At 36.9% G+C, this 7,896-nt stretch overlaps 1 pseudogene; it reads right to left on the reverse strand.

The window, feature by feature from the left end:
* Positions 1–294: 294 nt before the first annotated feature.
* LOC102847598 lies at positions 295–7,038 on the reverse strand (annotated as a pseudogene).
* Between the last annotated feature and the right edge of the window lie 858 nt (positions 7,039–7,896).

Raw genomic sequence — 7,896 nt, forward strand, 5'->3', positions numbered from 1 at the left:
GAACTATGTCAGTTGATATGGTGTCAATTCCTGAGGCCTTGTTTTTTGCCAATTCTTTTAGAGAAGCTTCAACTTCCTTTTTCATCACCATTGCTTGTTGATTATATGTTGTTTTATGATTTTTTTCCATGTTAATCAATTCTTTTTGGTACAATGACTCTGTGTATTCCTTCCGTCTTCTTCCCCTTCCTCGGAGGATTTCTTTATTTTTCAAAAGAAAAATCTACTTCTGAATCAACCAAGTTCAAAGTTAAAAGAGGGGTACAACATCAATTCTGGCTAATGCATCTGTGTTCATTCAAAACCACTGATTATGTGGGCAATATCCCAGTTGTTGTCTACTGACAGTGGTCCTTCTATATCAACACTTTTTTTCTGTTACAGTGACAATTTGAAATTGGTTATAAGAATGGGCAACTTGTTAGTACAGAATTTGCATGTATTATTCCACTAGCTCTCAGGCATCTGTCTTGCTTAGCATTGGCTGCTTCTCAAGATCGTCTCTCAACAAAGGCTGAACCAAGTATACACTATAACCAGTGGCCAGAGAAGGAGCTTCATAGACCACACCAAACATGTCCATATAATGACCATGGTGTTTTAAAGGGGGTTTATCTTTGAGTGGCAACTCAAGCTGTACATGGCTAGCTCTAGGACTATAGCTTATAGCTGAGTCCATTTCCCAACAATCCTTATCAATCACCCTCTGGACAAGAACTTGTTTCAAATATTGAAAATCAGCATGGTCTTCTGAGCAACATGGTGCTTTTGCTAACTCACATAATATGAGAAATGTTGCAGAAACAAGTCAAGGAGCCATAGGAGCCCAGCATGTCTGCTGCAGTAACCGCTCTGCCCTCAAACTTAAAACCAAAGACCAAGCTCTCAGTCACCATGGGGTTCTGGGTGCATGTAAACGGACCTTCTGTAGGACACGAACACCAGATCTACGAGTGAACTGGGAGTAGGTAGGATGCAGTAAAACTGCCCTGGAGCCAGACTCCTGGCCCAGTGTCCAGACCACAACTCAAAGAACGGCTTCCTTTTAGTGATGACTGCAGAGAAAATAGACCTTTCATCTTCTTTTGATGCTTCTTGAAACATTCAATATTCTGCCCAAAGCACCATTAAGTATTTCAATTCAAGGAAGAATTTGTTCTTCAATTCCTTCAGTTTAAGAAATTCTAGGTGATTTTGTCCCTTTTGATTTTCTAACTCCAGTCTTCGCACATTTCTTTGTTATACTTTTCTTTGACTTCTCAAGTTGCACATTGATCACCCTTATTCAACTCTTTAACTTCCTAATTTCTTTCTTTTTCTTTGGTTTCTTGATGCTGTAGTGGAATATTCAGTCTTCTTCTGACATTCACCTTGGTTTTTACTTTTTCCTGTCTTAATAATGACATTTTTCACTTTTCACAGATGCTATTCTTTATATCCTCCCACAGTTCATTTGGTCTTCGCTCCTTAGTATTCCACGCCACAAACCTATTGGTGAGATGTTCTTTAAATTCAGGAGGCATAGATTCAAGGTCAAAATTTGGTTCTTGAGGATTTGATTTCATTTTCCTTAGCTTCAGTTTGTACTTACATATGAGTAATTAATGATTTGTCCCACAAAGAGCACCTGGCCTAATGTTCACAGCTAATTGAATTGCTCCAATATGCTTTTTCAGATATAATCAACAAGATTTCTGTGTATGCCATCAAGTGAGCTCCATGTATACATCTCCATTTTGTTTCTCATACAATGTATTTATAATGAATATCATGAACTCTACAGAATTCTATTAATCTATCTCAAACCTAATTTTTCTTACCAACTCCGTGTTTTCACCTACCTATCCTTCTTCCCTGTTCCCAAATTTTGTATTCTAATCACTCATTCAATTGATTTCCAATTACAACAGTTAGTAGAAGTCATCCATTTTCCTTTACTTTGGCTCTTATTGTTGGTGCATAAATTTGAATGATAATGATATTAATGAGTCTTCCTGGTATGAGTATGGAGATATACTATGATGTCACTCCCAACATTATATTTCAAGACAAATCTAGAGATGGTATTTTTAACTATAAATGTGACCCCTGTTTTGCTCACTTTTTCATTTCCAGCATAGGAGGTCATATGTTTATCTGATTAAAAATGTCTAATGCCAATCTATTTCATTTTACCTATGCCTAGTATATCAATATTTAGACTTTCCATTTTTTTTCTTAAAAATCTACAATTTTACTACATTCACACTTCTTAGATCCCATGTCCCAGTTACTACTGTCTTCCCGGAACTGTTCCTCCTCCTTTGTGATTCACAATATGAAGTCTTAGCCTCCAGTGCCATATCTTTTAATCTAATCTAAGTATACTTTGTTGTATATAAGGTTTTCTTTTTCTTTTAATTGTGATTTTAAGGGAAGCTTACAGAAAAATTGGATTTTCATTCATTTATTTATAGGGGTTTTTAAGGCCTGTTCTTTTGGAAGTGAAACACTAATTTTTCTCCTTAGCCTGTCTTAATTTAGGTCTTTAGTTTTAGAGTAATATTTGACAAAGATTTTACTCAAAAGAGCTGATGAGGGTATGATGATGAGCAGGAAATAGATCAGGTGTTGGTCCCAGGACCCATTACTTAGGTTCATGTGCTGTTGTCCCACCTTCAACCCACCCTGCCATCACCCAGCTCAGTTCCCTCTCCTTTACATACACCAAGAAGCAGTGATCCAAACACAAAGCTACACTGAATAGTTTATTAAAAGAATGTCATGTGTCAAGGTTGTGTCCATTCTCTATACCTATTCAGTCTGTATGCTGAGTAAATAATTCAAGAATCTTAATATCTGAACAAAAACACGACATCAGTATGGAAAAAAAAACTTATCAACAATCTGTGCTATGAAGAGAACTCTGTCTCATTAGCAGAAAATGAAGAGAAATTGTAGCACTTACTGAAGATCAAACACTGCAAGCTTCAATATGGATTAGTTCTGAAGATCACGAAAACCAACAACTTCAAAACTGGACCAATCGACATCATGATGGACGGAGATTGACATTTTCAAGGAGCTCATTTTTCTTAGATCTATAGATGACTCTCATGGTGACAGGAGTAAAGAAATCAAAAGATATGTACATTGGTAAAATTGCTGTCAAGAACTTTTCCAGTTTTTAAAATGCAATGACACCACTTTAAAAACTAGGAATGACTAGTACAAATGACTAGGAAGTCATTTGAAAGTCATACAATGTATATGATGACAAGAATTATGGTGTTAAAGATTCATTGTTCAAAGTGGCTTCCCAATTCATTGAGTATGACTTTTCCATGAATGGATTGAACTTCAGCAAAATAATTTGAGGATCTCATCACAGCAAAGAAGCAAGAGTGTAGCATATCACTGAGGGCCAGAAATTCTTGAACCAGCCAGACCAGGGTATATGGGAGCAGCTACCATAACAACCAACAGCAGAGAAACAGAGACCTGACAGGAGATAGAGCTCACCTTGTGACTGCTACACTATAGAACCTGAGCTCAGAGCCATTTGCCCAAGTTTGTTTGAGGTCTAGAGGTTCTAAAGGGCTATAATTGACTGGAATTACTATCCTTAATCCTGGAAGCTTGAGGCTGACTTGCCTGTGAACATATGCCCTTAATGAGTATAGTCATCATAAAGTTTTGTTCAAGAATATTTTAAAAATAGAGCAATCATACAACGTGAATATTCTAGAAATTGAAGCTGTTTTCAGAAGAAGCTATGGAAAGAAGATTATCATTACTGATGTTTTATGGATTTTGGCTGAATATAGAGACTACTAGAAAGATGTTTACTTAAGTTGTATTGACTGTGGAAAGATCAAAGCATGTTGTTATTTGCCATCAAGTCATTTGCAACTCATAGTGATCCTATACATAAAAGCTCTGAACCCTGTTGTATCCTGTGTCAACCTTATTGTCTCTGACACACCTACCCGCATTCCCCAAGTCAATGAATCAATCCATCTCCTTGAGGGTCTTCCTCTCTCGGGCTGTCTCTCTACCGTCACAAGCATGATGTCCCTTTCCAAGGACAAGGCCTTCCTTGCCTCATGTCTAAAGTATGTCAGATAAAGCTTCAGAATACTTGCCAGAATCCTTGCCTTCAAGGAGCAGGCTGGTTTCACTATCTCTAGGATGAACCTGTTGGTTCTTCTAGCAGTCCATGGTATAGTCAATACTTTCTCCAGCACCACAGCTCATAAAAAAATATATAGTTGCTATTGAGAGAATGGTAGTTCCAGAATAGTTAGTTGTGCTTAAAGTTCTAAATGTGAAACCTGCACTTGAATCTAGTAGCAGTTATCCATACCTAAGAAAGATATATTTGCTCTGAGCAAAGATGTCTGTTCACACATGGGTTAAAATCAGGAAATATGTTTGTTGTTGTTATGCTCTGTCAAGTTGCTTGTGATTCATAGCAACCCTATGTACAATAGCTCTGAACCCTGCTCTATCCTGAGTAAACCCAATTGTCTCTGACACACCTACCCCCATTACCCCAGTCACTGAGCCAATCCATTTTATCAAGGGTCTTACTCTCTTTTGCTGTCTATCCATCCTACTAAGCAGGATGTCCCTCTCCAAGGACTGGTCCCTCCTTGCAAAATGCCCAAAGTACGTCAGACAGAGCTTCAAAATTTTTGCCTCCAAGGAGCAGAATGGGTTTACCCTTTCAAGGACGAAATTGTTTGTTCTCCTACCAGTCTATGGTATACTTAATGCTCTTCTCCGGCACCACAGTTAAAAGGCATCAATTCTTCTATAATCCTTATTTGTTGTCCACCTTTCTGATACATGGCAAATAATTGTGAAGACTATGGCCTAGATTAATTGCACCTTAGTTTCCAGACTGATGTTGCTTTTCAGGACCCTGGAGAGGACCCTGACAGCAGACTTTTCCAATGCAATTAATCTTTTGATTTCCTACCTGCTGGTACTAAGAGTGTTGATTGTAGAGCCATACAAACAAAAGCTGTTAACTATCTCAACAATCTGTTTCTTCACCATATATCATAATGCTTCCAATTGGCCCAGTGGTAAGAATCTTTGTTTTCTTGATGTTGAGCTTCAATCCATATTGAAGGCTGCAGTCCTTGACCTTCTGCAGCCAGTTCTTCATCTCCTCCTCAGTTACTACCAACAAGGTTGTGTCATCTGAATAATGCAGGTTGTTGATGAATCTTTCTTCAGTCCTGATGCCACATTCCTCCTCATTGAGCCCAGACTCCAGGATGATATGTGTCACACATAGATTGAAAATATAAGGAGATGGGACATATCCCCAGTGTACATCCTTCCCGATGTTAAACCATACAATATCCCTTTGGTCTGTTCTGATGACTTAACTGCCTCCTGGTCCAAGTATAGGTTTTACATAAGCAAGATCAGTTGTTCTTCTCAGAGTCAGCGCACAGTTTTATTATTTCACTATAGCTTTCAATCTTTGATGAGCTAATTTTCAAGAAGTTGAACTAAGTGGAGAAGGTTGCAACATCATGTTTAGAAGAAGACTCATCAGAAGTCTACATTCTGTAGATGACACAAACTTTCTTGGTGAAAGTGAAATGCATTTGATGCTGTTATTGAGGAAAAGTGCAATATTCAAATTAAATTATATAATATAAAAAAATCAACACAAATGGGCCAATAGTCATCAACATAATAAATTGATAAATAATTGTATTTTCTTTGCATCCAGAACAAAGCTAGTGGTAGCACTAGTCAAGCTATCAAAAGAAGTATTGGGAAAATATTTTTATAAATTATATAATATTTTATATTTATCTTTCAAATATTGGAGAACAAAGATATCAATTTAAATACTAAGGTGTACTTAAGATAGAGGGAGCTGTACTGGTCTAAAAGCAAGAAGCTGCATTGCAAACATGAAGGCAAGTGGTTTGAGACCACCAGCTACTCCATGGAAGAAGGATAGACAATCTCCTCCTGTGTGATTAACTGTCTCTGAAAACTCACTGGGGGGTCAGCTATAGGTCTGTTCAGACTCTACGGTGCACAATAACAACAACAACTTATTTTAGATCATAATATTTTCAATTGTTTCATATGCTTATGAAAGTTGTGTAATAAATAAAGAAGACTCAAATCGATGAATCACTTTGTATTGTGGTGTTTGGGAAGCATCTTAAATATGCCACGGACTGCTAAAAGAACAAACAAATCTTCCTTTGGGGAATTATTGCTAAGGTGCTTCTTAGAGGCAAAGACAGTGAGATTTCATCTCATGAGGGTTCAGTCTTTGAAAGGGAGAATCATGTTCAGAAAAGTAGAAGGTCAGAAAAGGAAAGGGAGATGGACTGGAAGTTATGTGCAAGGTTTTGATCTGTTGTGCTTATTCACAAAATTAAAATATATTGTTTTTCACACCAGATGCTTCCTATTTCCTTCACCCCCTGGCCCATCAAATTGTGCAAAACTATATACAAAACTCCCCTGCTGCATATCCTCACTGTCCTGCTTTCATCCTCCCTTCCCTTGTATCCTCATATTCATTCTACAATAATGGTTTTATACAGCATTTGTCTTTATGGAACAAAGTTCACTCAGCATAATGCTTTCCAGTCCCTTCTAAGTTAAGTAATAATTAACAAAATCAATGTTCCTGTGTGCTATATAGTATTTTGTTGTGTGAGTATACCATAATTTCTCAATCCATTTGATTGTGGTTGGAAATTTGGGCTGTTTACATGTTCTTGCAATGGTGAATAGCATTGCTAAGGATATTGAGGTACAAGTCTCTATTTGTGCCTCAGTTCTCATTTTCTTGGGATATATTCCAAGCAGTGAAATATGGGTCATATGGAATTCCTATGTTCAGCTTTTTGAGGAAATACCAAACTGGCTTCCAGGTGGTTGTACCACCATTTTACAATCCTGTCAACAATGTATAAGATTTCCTATTTCTCTACATGATCTCCAACATTTATTACTTGCTGTCTTGTTAAACTTTGCTACTGTCATTGGTTTGAGATGGTACCGCATTATGGTTTTGATATGTCTCTCTCTTATTGCCAGTGATTTTGTGCATTTCTTCATGGGTCTGTTGGCTTCCATAAAGGGCTTTTATCCACAGTCAAATGAAGCAGTATTTTAGTATGGTATTGGGAAATGTGGAGATATTTCCTGAGTGCAAAGATTAAGCCATGACATTACTATTTGTATTCAAATGTATTGTCAGTAACGGAAATTTCCACTGACTTTGCCCTTTCTTCCTAGTGTCAGAAGTGTGTTTATTACATATTTTTTATTTAATCTTTTAATTCAATAGTCAGCTCTTGTCAGGAATAAATTCTCAAATTAACTCCATTTTTATCTTAAAATTTGAAAAAAGTCATTGAAGGCTATACATTATTATAAGAGTAAATTGTCACATCATTTTGGTTTTCCCCCCATATGAAGTGATTTGTGGGTTTGAAACACCAAAGTTTTCTTAGTAGGTGAGCATTTTAATCAGTACAACACCAGGAATCCTTGTTATTATCTTACTGAAAGAGTCTTCATTGTCATCAAGTCTGAATATAATCATAACTGACCCTCAAGTGGGTTTTTGGGAGTCTATAAATTGCACAGGAGGAAGCAGTCTATCTCTCTTCCACTGAAGGGCTGGGAAATTTGAAGCATCTGAGGAACATCAACTTGGGTTTGCAGCTCAACTTCCTATTTTTAGTGTTTAAAATTTCCTTCAGAATGTCTTCTTTAAAAAAAAAAAGAAAGAAAATGCTTAGTTTTAAAGTGAAATAAGAATCTCCTGAGGCTCAAACAAAAGCTGGGAAAGATTTAAAATAGCATAAATGCATAATAATAACATATGAAGTTTCATAAAATTATACAATGCTGTAA

This window comes from Elephantulus edwardii, unplaced genomic scaffold, assembly GCF_000299155.1.
Source record: "Elephantulus edwardii isolate Elephantulus edwardi_28Jun2011 unplaced genomic scaffold, EleEdw1.0 scaffold00504, whole genome shotgun sequence".
NCBI lineage: Eukaryota > Metazoa > Chordata > Mammalia > Macroscelidea > Macroscelididae > Elephantulus > Elephantulus edwardii.